The sequence below is a fragment of the Balaenoptera physalus genome (assembly GCF_965194825.1).
Source record: "Balaenoptera physalus genome assembly, chromosome: 20".
In the NCBI taxonomy this organism is placed as follows: Eukaryota; Metazoa; Chordata; class Mammalia; order Artiodactyla; family Balaenopteridae; genus Balaenoptera; species Balaenoptera physalus.
Window position 1 is genome coordinate 11,619,810 of NC_138901.1, and position 15,878 is coordinate 11,635,687.

At 54.8% G+C, this 15,878-nt stretch overlaps 1 long non-coding RNA gene across 1 annotated transcript; it reads right to left on the reverse strand.

The window, feature by feature from the left end:
- Positions 1 to 11,131: 11,131 nt before the first annotated feature.
- On the reverse strand, positions 11,132 to 15,615 carry LOC309649919. Its single transcript, XR_014257359.1, has 2 exons — positions 15,374 to 15,615; positions 11,132 to 14,615 (listed from the first exon to the last, which is right to left on the reverse strand). It is a non-coding gene; the product is annotated as an uncharacterized lncRNA (long non-coding RNA).
- Positions 15,616 to 15,878: the final 263 nt, after the last annotated feature.

The window sequence follows — 15,878 nt, forward strand, 5'->3', positions numbered from 1 at the left end:
CTGAGCCTGCGCTCTAGAGCCTGCAAGCCACAACTACTGAAGCCTGCACGCCTAGAGCCCGTGCTCCGCAACAAGAGAAGCCACCGCAATGAGAAGCCCGTGCACCACAACAAAGAGTAGCCCCCACTCGATGCAACTAGAGAAAAGCCCACACACAGCAACAAAGACCCAATGCAGCCAAAAATAAATAAATAAATTTAAAGTACCGGAGAATAGAACTGTCAACCCAGAGTCAATATCTGGCAAAAATATGCTTCAGGAATGAAGGGGAATTAAAGACATTCTTAGATGAAGGAAAACTAAGAGAATTCACTGTGTAGTCCTGCTCTAAAAGAAATACTGCAAGAAATTATTCAGGCTGCAGGGAAATGACACCAGATGGAAAATGAAGGAAGAACAACAGAAATGGTAAATATATGGGTAAATAAAAAAGATAAATTTTCCTTTTAAGGTTTAAAAAGTATGTTTAAAAAGACTGTTGAAAGCAAAAATTATAATGTTGCCTGGTGGGATTTTCAACATATGTAAATGTAATAGGTGTGGCAACTGTAACACAAATGGGGAAGGTAGAGGAACTTACATGGGGGTAAGGCCTCCACATTTTAGTTGAAATGGTATAACACTAAATAAACTGAAAGGATAGGAATGTATATAGCAAAATCCCTTGTATGACCATTAAAAGAATAGAGATACAGCCTAAAAGTCAGTAGGTAAATTAAAGTGGAATACTCAAAAGATTCTCAAATAATCCAGAAGGTGGCAGAAAAGGGGACCAGAGGAGACAAATAGAAAACAATAAAATGGGAGACCGAAACTCAACTACTTTAATAATTACATTAAATGTAAATGGTGTAAACACACCAACTAAAGGCAGAGACAGTCAAATTGGAATTTTTTTAAAAAACACTATATGCTGTCTACAAGAAACCCACTTTATTTTTTTAATTATTTATTTATTTATTTAATTTATTTATTTGGCTGCGTTGGGTCTTCATTGCTGTGTGTGGACTTTCTCTAGTTGCGGCAAGTGAGGGCTACTCCTCATTGCTGTGCGTGGGCTTCTCATTGTGGTGGCTTCTCTTGTTGCGGAGCACAGGCTCTAGGCACGCAGGTTCAGTAGTTGTGGTGCATGGGCTTAGTTGCTCCACAGCATGTGGCATCTTCCCAGACGAGGACTCGAACCTGTGTCCCCTGCAGTGGCAGGCAGATTCTTAACCACTGTGCCACCAGGGAAGCCCAAAGAAACCCACTTTAAATAGGAAGACAGAGATAGGTTAAATGTAGAGAAATGGGGAAAATATACCATGGAAACACTAATCAAAGGAAATCTGGAGTGGTATATTAATATCATACAGAGATAATTACATAATAATAAAAGAAGGCATAATAATCCTAAATGTGTATTTGCCTAACAGTAGAACTTCAACATACAGAAAGCAAAAACTGACAACTAAAGGACAAATACTCTCTTAGAAATTAGACACCCCTCCTTCAGTAAGTGAGAGACAGCAGGAAGTCATTAAGGATATGGTCAACCTGAGCATTACCCTGATACCAAAATCACATGAGGTCATCACAAGAAACCTGAAGACTACTATCCCTCATGAACATAGATGCAAAATCCTCAATAAAATATTAGCAGGTTGATTGTGCCGCAACTAAGACCCGGCACAGCCAAATAAATAAATAAAATAAATATTTTTTTAAAAGTCATTTACAAAAACCCTATAGCTAACACCACACTTCATGGTGAAAGGCTGCGTGCTTTCCCCATAAGATTGGGAACAAGGCAAAGATGACTACTCTTACCACTTCTATTCAACATCACATTGGAAGTCCTAGTCAGCGTAGTAAGCAAGAAAAAGAAAACGCACACATGTTGGGAAGGAAGAAACAAAACTTTCTATTTGTGGATGACAAGGCTACATATGTACAAAATCCCAAAGGAATCTATAGGAAATCTACTAGAACTAATCAGTACATTTAGCAAGATGACAGAATGCAAATATGCAAAATTCAATACGTATTTCTGTTTCCTAGCAATGAACAACTGGAAACTGAAATTAAAATTTAAACATGGGAAACAGACTTCCCAAGCAGGATGGGACAGTGTGTGGCAGATCAGTGCTCCTGCTAAGAACTAGAGAAGCTAGACAAAATATATAAATCATCTCTTTATATGTATCAGAGAACTGCAGAAGCAATGGAAATGAACAGGGGGCAGAACAACAAAAAGATGAGCTGACCGTCTGTAGGCAGAGCTTGCCAAGCATTGGTTTATGATGGGTTTAGTGACAGAACTGGAGATTTGAGGGGCATCTAATCATGAGAAGAATGGAGACTTGGGGGCTGATCTTTCCTTCAAGATTTTGACAAATTTAGGAACATATGAGGATGCTAGTTAAAGAGGTAATGTGGGAACCTCTGGAAAGTTGTCTACCATCCTTCAGTGCTGAGGACACAAAGACCTACCAAGGGAGGCGCCAGTGTTCACCCTGGGCTTTCTGGTTAATGTCCTGGAGGACCAGCCCCTGGAAGGAGAAGCAGATGGACTTACCGAAACCATAAACCACCCCAAGTTCAGCTCCGTCCTGGTTGGGTTAAGGTGGTCAGACTTCTTATGGAGGAAAAGGTTATTCTTACCTGCTGGAACACAACATCTTCTAGAGGAGGAGTTGCCAAACTTTTCCTTAAAGAACCAGATAGTAAATGTCTCAGGAGGTATGGTCTTTGACTACGGAACTCTACTGTCTCCATGTCAGCTGTCTCCATGGAGATGCTGTGTAAACAAATGGGCATGGCTGTGTTACAATAAAACTTTATTTACAAAAACAGGTATCTGACCCTTGGGCTGTAGTTAGCTGACCCCTGACCTGTTGCTCCCACCATCTTTAATACTTGACACCAGCATTCATTCAGAGGGCCAGATGACTGAAAACCAAGAGGAAAAACCCATCAGTGGCAGCAGGTCCACAGGTTCTCTGGGAAGTGGTGTAGCAGGTGAGAACTCTGAAAGATCTGGAACCAGAACGTTTTTCTAAATAGAGGAAACAATGGAGAAAGTACATTAAAAGATGGAGAATCAGAATCTATATAAACAAACGTTTAAGAGTCTGCAAACCCCAAGCTTCCCTGTCCAAGCAGGTCTGACTGAGCACAAGTCACTTCGTCCTGGGCAAGTAGGTCTGCGTCTCAATATTTCACCTAATAAGTGAAGCTGCTCTTGTGACCATAAGTGACCAGAGAACATTAACTGCCTGCCAGGGGTGGGGGTGAGGGTCCCCATTGGAGCTGAGCCTGTCCTACGTAGGTCACCGGCCCCCTTCCCTGCCCCCTCTCCTGTGTGCCTGCTTTCTGGGGGAGCTTGTGAGCAGCCTGGTGTGAGGAGGCCAAGGACAGAGGACCACACAGGCGTCCAAGGTCACTCTCACGGCCCTGGGGGGAGGAGGCAGTGAGGTGGGAGTTCAGGGGCTGCTCGAGGATCTCATCCTCATCCCTGTGGTGCTGTGGGATGGCACTGCAGCACCACAGGGGACAGGGTCAGGGCTACATCTGAGAGCCTTGCGGGGCTGCAGTGTAGGGACTGGTTTGTACGGGGCAGAAGAATGCGGGGATCAGGGGAGGGACCAGTGCCTGGGTCTAGGGTGGAGGGGTGGATTGGAGAATTAGGAGCACAAAGCTGAGGGGCTTGGGGGCGGGGCGGGGGGCAGGTAGAGCAAGAGAAACTCACGCAAGGTGGAGAAGCTGTGGTGGGACGGGACCTGGACTTGGTCCCCAAAGGGGGACTGACAGAGGGGATTCTGGGTTGGTGGTCAGAGCTGGAGCCCAGGGAAGAGGTCTGGGCAGGAAATACATACTGTGGAGCCATCTGAGTTTAAAGGGGGGAACTGAGCTCCACCGGGAGCCGGGGTGAGTGAGGGGCGGGCCTGCGGGCAGGGGCCCTGCACCAGGCTCGCTCTGTGGTCCCAGGGGAGCAGGTGAGGCAGCCTCTTACTCCCCGCCTGGGGTCTTGGTCAGCCCCACTCCCCAGGGCAATTCCTTCCCGGGGCCAGTTTCCTCATCAGCAAATGAGGGCCTCAGTCGAATCGACACTGTGAGCTGTGGAGAGGCACCTGGTGCGGCCCATGGAGGAAATAGTCATGGTCAGTTCCTGCTGCTCTGGGGCCCTCGGGTGCCTCAGTCTGCAACCGTTTCTTGTGCTTGTTTTGAGAAATTAACTTGATTCTTAGGCCTGTTGATACTGGCAGCCGTTCACAGGAAACCTTCAGGCTCGGGCTCCCTTTGATTAGCACCCTGAGGAAGACTAGGGCTTACTGAGGGAGGACAGGGCCTCTGGGGGTTTCCAGAGTTAAAACCATCTGCGTGAATACGATGTGCATGTCCCCAGGTGTGATCTTGGGAGCTGTGTATGGTGCAGGGTCAGAGGGCAGGGGAGTGAGGGCACCATGAGTCAGTAGTTGGCACAGCTGGTGTCAGATCCCCCCTCTCAGGTCGGGGGCCCCTCAGTGTGGGGAGTTTGGGGAGACGGCCGCCAGAGGATGGGAGGGGGCTGGGAGGCAGGGGGAGCCGTGGTGCCAGCTGTGGGAGTGTAGCGGGCAGAGGTGGCGGTGACAGCAGCAGCCCCCGGGGCAGGTTCGCAGGGCCAGCTGGGCCCGTTTGATGGACCAGGTGGTCCTTGGGCCAGGCCTGGCTCAGGTGGCTCTCCAGGTTTTCTGGAAACCCAGTAATCTACCTGATCTTTCAACAAAGCCCATTTCTGCTGAAGTCTCTGAGGCTCTCGCCCACCAGGGCCAGCAGATGCAGCTGCCCATGCCCTAGGTGGGGTGGCTCTGACTCCCCGTGCCCGGCCGCCTGGCCTTGGGAAAGCCCCTCCCAGCCGGTGCCTCAGCGTGATGAGGCTAATGGATGCGTCCCGCCCCGCCTGTCCTGTGGGCTGGTGGTCAGAGGCCTTGGGGCGTTGCTGAGCCTGGCTCCCTGGCTCCGGGCCACCACCTGGCAGCACAGTCCTGCCAGGATCTCAGACAGTCTGGGCTTCCACCCAAGGCAGCAGGTCAGGACTTCCACTCACTCCACGTGGCCAAGGGTGGGGGCCGTAGGGCCTTCTTAACAGACATCTCAGATGCCCGGTCTGCTCGGGAACCCTCAGTCCACACGCCACTCTCATCAGACCACGGGCTTCAACTTAAAGGCACACAGGAATTGCTCAACTCATAGAAGTAGTTTTGGTGGTCCTTGCTGCTTCTGGAACTCTGCTTGGCTGGAAGATGCAGCTGAACTGGGTCCAGAGAGCCCCTCGTTCAGCTGGGGGAGCCGAGTTTTGGTCAGAAGCCTGTGAGAGGAGGCCCAGGTGCAGGCTGGTTGGCCTCCATGGAGTATCCCAGGCTCACTCCCCTGATGGAGTTCTGAAGGAAAGGTACTGAAATTCTACAGAATTCTGGTTCCTTTTAAAAAGGGTGCCGGACTTCACTCGTGGTGCAGTGGTTAGGAATCCGCCTGCCAATGCGGGAGACACGGGTTTGATCCCTTGTCCGGGAAGATCCCACATGCTGTGGAGCAACTAAGCCCGTGCTCCACAACTACTGAGCCTGCGCTCTAGAGCCCACGAACCACAATTAATGAAGCCCACGCGCCTAGAGCCCATGCTTCGGAACAAGAGAAGCCACCGCAATGAGAAGCCTGTGCACCACAGCGAAGAGTAGCCCCCGCTCGCCACAACTAGAGAAAGCCCAAGTACAGTAACGAAGACCAATGCAGCCAAAAATAAATAATAAATTAATTTAATTAAATAAAAAGGATGCCATATACATGAAAAGACATTCAATTAGGCATTGGGGAAGTCAGAACCACAATAAGGTACCACGTTGCACCCAACTAAGGCGGCTAGAATTAAAACAGAACAAAAAGACAGAAAATAACAAGTGTTGGTGAGGATATGGAGGGAGTGGAACCCTTGTGCTGGTGGAACTGCACAAGGGTGCAGCCGCTAGGAAGACAGCTTGGTGGCTCCTCAAAAACTAAACAAAACTAGCATGTGACCCAGCAATTCACTCCTAGAGTAAACTGAAAACCGGTGTTCAAACCAAAACTGTACTTGACTGTTCATAGCAGCACTATTCACAGTCGCCTAGAGGCGGTAACAACCAAATATCCACCACCAATGAATGGATGAACAAAATGTGGTCCTCCCCACACTGGAGTGTTTACTCAGCCATGAGGAGGGATGAAGCATCGGCACACGAGAGCACGGCTGCTCCTCCGACGCTGACTGAAGGCTGCCAGGCACGAAGATCACACCTCGTATGATTCCACTGATGTGAAACGACCACAGAGACAGGCCAGGGGCGGGGGAGGGAGCGATGAGACCTGAGTGTTAACGGGCACGGCACGGGGTTTCCCTTCGGGTGATGAAAGTGTTTCAGGACTAAATAGAGTTAGTGGTTGCACAACATTGTGAATGCACAAAATGCCACTAAAGTGGACAGAATTGTATACTTTAAAATGGTTAATTTTCTGTTATGTAAATTTTCTCTCAATTTTGAAAAAAAAAGATGTCATAGGACCCTTTGAAAATACACATCACAGGGAGCAATTTTCTCATAGAGTGTAAGTGGCCAGGGGGTCCGCACAATCCCCACGTTCCCTCTGGAGGTTCCAGGCGGCCTCTCCCACGCACTATCTTTTCTTCCCTGCTGGGTCCTGGCGGGGTGGTACTCCTCCCCTCCTGAAGATGCGTCTTAGGAGAGTTCTGGTCCCACAGAGCCAGTGCCCTGACAGCCACCTGCTGACTGCCCAGTTTCAGGGGCAAGCATGGACACCGCCACCCTAGGCCAGGTGGCCCCTTCCCTGTCACCACCCCTCCGCTCCCCGCAGCCCGTCCGCCGGGGTATCCTCCTCCGGCCTGGGGCCACCGCTCTCTGCGCCTGCCATGCGTCCCATCACCTTTCCAAGCTGTCCACCAGGTGGCAGCGGAGGCTCCCCATGTGGAGTCCCTGCCCACCAGCAACACCAGCACCCCACGTCCTCTGAAGACCAGGAACTGAGATGCCGGGGTCACATCTCCCTCAGGGCAGAGCTCGTCATCAGCACGAGCACGGCCGCAACCTCAGTCCTCTCTGCCCAACTCAGGGGAGGCCGAGCTCCAGACGCTGAACTGGGAGCCTGAAGGCTGGAGTCTGTGCTGCGAAACACCACAGGGCCGTGCTCCTGCAGCTGACACCCCATGAGACCCCACCTGCCCGAAACCGCTTGCAAGCCACCACCTCAGCTTTCCGGGGGGGCTGCACGGCAAGCCCACCGCTTTCCAGTACGGAGCCTGTGCCTGGGGGGGACCTTGGCTTTGATTTTTCCTGAGGTGGAATCAAGGTCTCTGGCGTCTTCCTGGTGGGAAATCTATGAGCCAAGGAATGAAGGAAAATTACAACCGAATCCAACACCACCAGCCCCAGGGGTTCTGAAAACCAAGGCCTGAGGCTGCACAAAGGACTCTATTGGCTCCTGCGGCTGCAGAGAAAATCTCAAAATCTGGGTGAGAATTAACAGCAGATTCCAGGGGCTGAGCTGCCAGATCTCCACAGGGGCCTCGTTTCTGCCAGCAACAGAGCGACACTGCAAAGGTCACGTGGAGCCGGTGTCTGGTTGGACTGGGGGTTAAAGGTCACCTGGATCTGTTTGAATTGTTTTTCCCCCATGGATGGAATCTTCTTTTTGTTTGGACAGCTAGTCAACAGTTACGGTTTTCCATGAACCTCTACAGAGATGTCTGTTTCTTCCAATTTTTGAGGGGAAAAAAAAAAAGAGCCTAACGGGGCAAATGATATTCTCAAGCTTGACACTAAAATAATTTTTTTCAAAATCCTATTACTTTCTGACCGGACCTGTCAGTGAAGAAATTCCGCACCACTCCATGCTTCCTGAGGCTGTGACAGCCCGGGCAGCAGTTTGGAGTGCTGTTCAGACAGCTGCCTGTTACTGGACAGAAAGGGGTGCCCCAGCGTGCCCCTGAAGCCGGCATCCGTTCAGCCCAGTCTTCGCTGGACCACCGTGGGGCCTCCTGGGGGGACCTGCCCAGGCTTCTGGCGGTTCTGGGGCTTGGGGTCTGCTTTCACTACAGACTGGACTCGGGGCGTCGCAGATTCTCCAAAGACCCCAGCCCCTCTGCTCTCAGGCTTCCTGCCTCTTGTTGCAGGAGCTCGTGGTCAGACAAATAAACTCGGTCCCGCACAGGGGTCCAGCCAGCACCTCCCAGGCCCGTGGAGCCCAGGCTGGCCCCTAAGCCAGTTTTGCCTTCTCACTGTCCAGTTTCATCACAGTCCTTCTAGCACATTCTGGGGTGAGCCACAGAAGCAGGTGAGGGTGGTTACGTGCTACTCAAAGGGACGGGACCTCACGTTTCCTGAGCGCCCACAACCACTTGGGCTGGGTCCGTGGGTCACCTCGCCTGTGGGACAGAGCCCCCTGCTGTCCAGCATCGGCATCTGATGGCCACAGTGGCCATCCAGCATCAGCTATCCCAAACTGTGCTAACCCACAGGTGGACAGTGGGCTGATGTCTTCCTATCAGAGCAGTCTCGTTTGGTGTCCACATAGTCAGAACACGGAGAGCCCCCTCAATATCCTTGGTTCCCAAATACAAGAGAAACGGGGAGACCTGAGTGCCAGGAAGAACAGAGGTGGGAGAGAAGCCCACACACTGCAGGCCGGCAGCTGCTGCCCAGTGCGCAGGAACTGCCCATCTGGTCCCTTCCCACCTCCAGGGGACACACCTGGACCAGGCAGGCCCAGCTGCCTTAGGGCCTAGACAGGGAGACGACAGGCGGGTGGCTCCAGACCCCCATCTCCTGGGAACACCTGGCACCAAGGCGGATGTGCTCGCCTCTCCCGAGACCCGTACACCACTTCTCGTGCATTTGGGAACCGAGGACGTCTGGGGGGGTGGGGTGGGGGCGGAGCTCTCCGTGTTCCGGCTGTGTCGACACCACACGAGACTGCCCTGATAGGAAAACATCCGCCAGTTGTCCAAATGCCACAGTGCTGGACAACCGGGGGTGGGTGTGGGGAGCATCTGTCCCACCGTCAAGTTGACCCACAGACCCACGCGAGTCGGCCTCAAAGCTCCCCGTTTGGGAGCTGTGGGACCCTAGGTGGGGTTTTAGGATCTGCAGCAAGAGGAGAAAGTCAGATTTCAGGGCTGAAGACATTTTCTAGTCTGGCTTTAAATAAACATGGAATTTAAAAAAGAGAGAGAGAGAGTGTGGAGCCCCCAGCAGCTGAAATTAGAAGCAGCAGCCTGGGCAGGGAAGCCGTCTGCACACGCGAGGCAGCGCCTGGGCCTCGCTAGCAGCACCAGGAGCCGGCGCTGCAGGTACAGGTCTGCCCTCTCTGCCGGGACATCCAGGCTTGTTTCTTGGCGTGTCCTCTAAGTTCACGTTCCAAAGAACAGATTTCCTCCTCTCCACTCCAAACATACCTTTGAGATCACTTTCAAGGCAATTTAAGTCATTTAAGAGGCAGAGTGATCAGAAAAAATGGCATTTCAGGGGTAAAGGAAGTAATTATATTGAGGGTGAAGCCAGCGTCTTTCCTCATCTTCCCCCTGAAGCCGAGTGACCACCGAGCCGGTGTGCCTGCGGTGGCCGGCCTGGGCACACAGCACTCGGTCCCTGGGCCCTTCGAGTCACTCACCTCTGGCCTCCTGACCCAAAACGCTGTGTTCTTTTGACCCAGGGGCTTGCATGAGGGCCGACGCTGGCTTCCTTAGCTTGCGGTCTTCCCGCTCACAGAATCCTGTTGCAAGCTGGGTTTGCACATAAGATGGTGAGTGTGCCCGAGATGGGGGGTGGGTGGGTGGTTGGGTGGGCTCCTCGGCTGCCTGCCTTCGGCTCCTCCCTCCCCACCCAACCCAACCCAAATCCGGCCCCTGAGCTTGGGCTGCCCTTCCCAGCACGCCCCGTGCAGCTCTGGACACGAGGCCCAAGCAGGCAGCTTGCCTTGGCGTCCTTCCTCTGACCCAGCCCTCCTGCCTCACCTGGGCCAGTACAGGAGGCCCAGGTACAGGGGGCTCTGCCCAAGGCCTCATCACCTGCCCAAGTTATTTAAATCTGCATTGTCAGTTAATATATTCGAACAAGCGAGTGGGTGACCGAGCTGGCAGACGCAGGATGACGCTGAAATGTAATAAGAGGGGGAGAAACACCGAGTGAAGCTGAGACTCGTCCTCGCCCCTGCGCTCACCCCCACGCTGCCTCCCACAGGCACCTGGAGTCACGCCGATGCGCCGGATTATGTAAGAGGGCCCGCTGCTGGCGAACCTCTCCCCATCCAGCCCGGTGACAGGGTGGCACCTCCTCTGGCCCCTCCACCCTCAGTGGAAGCCCCTGCTGGCCCCTCCTGGGCCTGGCCAGTAGGGAAGCTCTGGGAACTTTCTAAGCTGCCTTGCTAAGAGGGTTGAAGCTAAACCAGGAAGGGCATGGGAGCCACACTCCTTCATCTCAAAGAGGGCAGAGGGCCCTGCTGGTCCAGGCGGCGCCCATGGCCAGGCAGATAGGCATCCCCTCCTCTCGGGCGGGGCCCGGCTCAGAGGTCCCTGCGAGGGCAAAGTCACTGATCCCTGGAGGCGCAGGGTGAAGCCCGTGCTGTCTGCAGCCAACATTTTGGTCAGAGAGATGAAAGCCTCTGAACCACGTTCAGCTCAAGGGGGAGCAGGTGTTGAGGGAAGAGCAAATCTAAGTAAAAGTCTGGGGAGGAGGGAGTTAAGAGCCGCATCTGGGTGGCAGGAGATTGGCCATCAGCCGGGCCCACGCCCCCCCATGCTAGCCTCCTGCACGGAAGCCACGTGGCAGGTGGCAGAGCGGGCCCGGGGCACCCTGTGGGGACAGGGCCACTGCTCTGCCTACTGAACCTACAGACACCAGACTCTGGGGTGAGGTGCAGGTGCCCTCCTTCAGACCCCCAGGCCAAAGAGAGGCTTGTGCCAAGGTCACGGGTGCCCGCCCCCTTTAGTAAACTTTACATTTTAGGACTGTTTACATTTACAAAGTTACTGCAAAGATAGCCCACACCCAACAGTCTCCCCTGTTGTCAACATCTCACATCGCTGTGATGTGTTTGCTACAATTAAAGGACCAACATGGAATCACTGTTGTTAACTAGAGTCTGGACTTTATTCAGGTTTTCTTAGTTTTTACCTCGTGTCTTTCTACTGCTTCAGGACCCGTCCCGGACCCCAGGTGACATTTAGTCATCACGTCTTCTCGGGCTCCTCTTGGCCAGGACGGTCTCAGGCTTCCCTGGTTCAGGTGACTTGCTGGGCAGGGATCTGCAGACTGTCCCTCTGCTGGGATTGGTGATGTTCCTCTCATGATAAGCCTGGGATGATAGGTTTTGGGAGGAAGAGTACAGCGAAGTGCCTTTCTCAGCACGTCAAGGCCACATACGGTCCCCGTGGCTCACCCTGCAGATGTGGCCTGGCTGAGGTGTGCTTGTCAACGTCTTCCTGGCACCTGTGCTCTCTGGAAGTCACCGTGCAGTCCACACCGAAGCTGGGGGTCTCCTGGAGCACCCGCTGTAAAGGGCAGCTTCTCACGTGCTTTCCCACGGGCACTCAGGTGCTCTCTGGAAGGTCCTGTCTAACCGCTGACGATGACAGTCTCTAAGACACACCGAGGGCTCGCCACGTGCCGGGCACAGTTCTCGGTGCTTTTTCTGCCACCTACACCTTGGCTCTCCCAACACCCTGCTCAGGTACCTTGCCCGCCTGGAATCTACCCAGGCCCCCATGGCGGTCACACCACTGCTGTCCCAGCTACTGGCCCCGGGTACTGGCTCCCCGAGTCGGTGGTCATGCCGTCAGCAGCAGCCCCGGGTAGGTGCCAGGCTTCGCCCTGTGGCAGGCAACATGGCCCTGCCTCATGCTGGACAAAGCCACAGTGTGCTAGAAGCCGCTGAGGTTACCTTCCTGATGGCAGGACACAGGCCTCCCCCCACCCCGGAGCTTCTGGCTCCAGGCACCCCCATGCCTTCTTGCTGACAACGCCGACAGTGTGAAGAATGTGGGCCGAGGACCAAAAAGACAGTACTCTGGACACAAGTTGGACAGTTCTGCCCAGTGACCCTGCCCGGGCCGGTCGCCCAGAGCACCTGGCGTGGAAGGAAGAGGCAGTGATGGCCAGAGAGGATAGGGAAGATGAGACAGTGTCCATGCCTCCGCTCTCTCCTGCTCTGGAACTTTCTGGTTACTGATTACAAGTGCTCTAATCCAGGAAGGAGAAAAGGAAGAGGAGTTCTGATTGGGTGGATTCTTCTCTTAGAGAGACGGGGAGGCTGCCAGGAGGAGGGGGGCGGTGGAGAAACAGGTCCCTTGACAGGCATGAAATTTCCCTGTGATCTGAGACACATCGCCACCCCCTTAGGCCAAGCTCAGCAGAAACCAGGTTGGGCTGGTCAGAGAGAGAGAGGGTGGTGAAACCCTTCAAAGTTTTGCGGTCACCTCAGAAAGGGCTCCTTCTGTTTAGCAAAAATTCACAAATCCTTGTGCCTGCCTTGCCAGGAGAACAGCTTGCTTGAAAAGCAGAGGCTGTCATCCTGTAATTAAATCTGAGACCCCCCCTCCCTACGTGACGTTGAAATGAAACCACTTACATAACGCAACTAAAAATAAGTTGATGAAGAGATGCACTTTGATTCTCCCTGCTTCCAGCCTTTTTCTCCAGTGCCACCCATGCTGGGGTCAGCTGACCCAGGGTCAGTGTCCGCAGCACCACGTGGTCAGATTCTTGCCTCCAATCCCTGCTTGGCACCCTGTGTTTGCGAGGCCCCATCACCGGTGCACGGGGAAGGGGGACCTCGGGTTCAGAAGTGGAGTGCTGTGGGTCGCCATGGCTACACACCTCCCTGGTCGCTTGGCCCGTGGAGGTGAGGACCGGCAGTAAGAAGTGACGGGAAACCGGCAGCAGGCAGATTCCAGCCCATCTGCTTTCTCAGTGATTCCTGATGAGCTGCTCATTTATAGAAAGCCGCTCCCCGACCCCAAGTAGTGCACGAAGAACAACACCCTGGTCCGGGTGAGGGCAGTGGGCTTGGGGTGCTGGGGGCTGAGTGTTCTGGCTGGTCCTGGCCCTCTTGCTAGTCCCTGCAGAGCAGGCGGGAAGAGCAAAGCCTCTCCATCATGACAATGGCTTCTTACTGGTCTTGGAGAGGAGTGGGCCTGACCCCAAGTCTAAGCAATCCCCGCGGCACTGACCATCAACGTCCAGGCAAGTCACTAGATCCCACGGCCCCCCGACGAACTCTCAGAGTCCAGGGGAAGGGAAGGAGGTGGGGTTGGTAAAGGTACCGAGACAAGCAGGCCCTCCTGACTCCCGGGAGTGGCACTGGGGCTGCCTTGGCACCCAGCCCACCCCCTGGCCCTGGGCACTGCTCAGGCTCTAGGTCCTCACTTGTGGTACTCAGCCCTGCCCAGACACTGCTGCCATCTGAAAGGCCTCCCACCTAAGAAAGGCCTGAGAGGACACTGGCGGTCTCCTGGCCCGAGGCTCTGACCTCCTCCTTGCAGCTGAAGGGGTGAGCACCCAGCGCTGGGCACCTCGGCAGGCTGGTGGCTGGGGGAAGCCGCCCGGTAGGGGGCGGACTTTCTCGCTTTGGTTCTCCAGGCCCAGGTGCGACCCCCTCGCCAGTCCTGCTCTGCACCTGCCATCAGCCCCGCGTGTCTCAGTGCCATTGGGCTCGATGTGCTTATTTTCACTTGCCCCAGGTGCTCTGTGAGCACACTTCTGACTGATGGCTTCCCTCCCAGCTGTTCACCTCCTGCCCAGCTGTCAGCTGGAGGGTGCAGGCCAGAGGTGAGGCTGCAAAGCAATTAGCCCAAATCAGGCAGGCCAGGCTCTGAGTGGGTCTCCTGCCTCAGCTGCTACCAAATGTGAGCGTCCCATTGGGCAGGAGGAAGGCAGTCAGGAGCAGGACCTTCTAGAGGGTGGGGCGGGGCTCAGGGCCATGGAAGATTTTCTGGTGAGGCCCCTCTCCTTTCTCTACTGTCTTGTGGCTGATAGGAGCAGACAGCCCAGGAGAATTCTCCCCAGGCTAATTCCCCTCCCAGAGTGATGAGACCCTGTTTTCTCCGGCCAGCCTCCACCCACCATTCCCCTGGTCCTGGTCACTCCACTCCCTTCGGACGAGCAACAGCTCTTGCCCTGCACCCACCCAGCTCCATGTTGGCCCGTGACTCCATGCAGGTCAATGGATGTCAGTCCTAGGGCTGCAAGGATGGAAGCGTGCGTTGCATCTAGTTGGCCTGGAGGAAATGGAGCTGGGGGAGGAAGACGGGCCTGACTTCTGTCACCTGAGCCAACAACGCCCTCATTGTTAGAGCCAGTTTGAGCTGGCTTTCTGTTACTTGCAACCAAAAGAATCCCAGAAATTACATACACCGGAATCTACCTTAAAACACTGCAAGCAATAAAAAGGAGGAAACGGGGGCTGGTAGCAGAAAGGAAATTAAACCAAGAACAATCTCTGTGAACGAAGGCTGGAGGTTAGGACGGAAGGCAAATGCTTCCTGAATATCCCTTCCATTTTCTTCGAATCCACGTGAAGCAGACTGTAGTCCATTCAAGTCAATGACCCTGTGGAAGAAACCTGTCTTATGTCCCTGCTGTCTTCTGGACTCCCCCACCTGTCTGGGGTGGGGCGCGGTGGGGGGGGGTCTGTCTCCTGGGGCACCTGCACTTGAAGGGATGACTGTCCAGGGATGGGATGCTGGCAGAGAGTGTCAGCTTTAATTAAAGGGAAACACTTAGATCTGGTGTTTTACGATGTAAAGCAATTAATTCCTCTACGTTAGTCTAATTTATGTAAATATTTCTCCAAGGGAATTGTACGGAACCCTCTGTGCCAACTTGGTCAGCTTCTTCAGCAGAACCTCCCAGGAATCGCCTTCAAAAACCAGGCATCTCTGACCCCTTGATCCACCTAGGAAGGTTCCCCCTCCCCCAGGTTTTCCCACCCCCCCCAGAGTCCTCCCTGCCCCCCTCCCCTTGAGTCCTCCCTCCCCAAAGAAACTCCCCCCAAAGAGGATCTTCTGCCACTACAAGGGTCCTCTCTTTCCCTAAGCGTTCACCCTCAATCCTTCCCACAGGATCCTCTCCCCACACCCCCTCCAGAATCCGCCCCCTAAATCCCCCCTCCCCAGAGTCCTCTTCCGCAACCCAGGGCCCTCCCCTCTCCAGAATCCCAGCCCCAAGCCCCCCTCAAGATGCACCCCTCCCAGGGTCCACCCTTCTCCAGCGTTCTCCCCAGGGTCCTCCCTCCTCCGAGACCTCCCTCAGGGTCCTCCCTCCCCAGAAGGGCTGGCCCGGGGATCGTAGCCACCCAGTGAACTTACCTCCTAAAATGCCGGGTCGCGGCCGGACCCCCGGGACACAGCGGCGGCCTCTCACCATCCTTCACCAAGCCCGTGCGGCAGGCGTCCGAGCGCCCAGGGACCCTCCCCTACCCAGCGAGGGCGTCTGACCCCGACAGCGTTCGGGGGAGCGGCGCCCAGGACCCGGCCACCCCGACTCACCACTTTGCTGAGTGCCTCCCCCACGCGCGTTCGCGGCCGGCGTGCCCCCCCTTCTGCTCCCTTCTTCCTGCGCCACCCCGCCCCCGCCTCCCCGCCCCCAGCCCGGCTGTCGCCCGGGCCCCCAAGGCTGTTCCCAGGGCCCCAGCCTGCGCCGCGCCTCCGCCTCCTCCCCCGCGATCGACGGCGCCAAGGGCCAATCGCTGCCTGGTGCCGGCCCATAAACCCCGCCCCTTCCCCGCCCCCTTCCCCTGGCTCCGGAACCCGCCAATGGGAAAGGCGGTGCGGGGGCGGGGCCTGTCGGTTGCCTAGCAGCAGCGACTGGGCG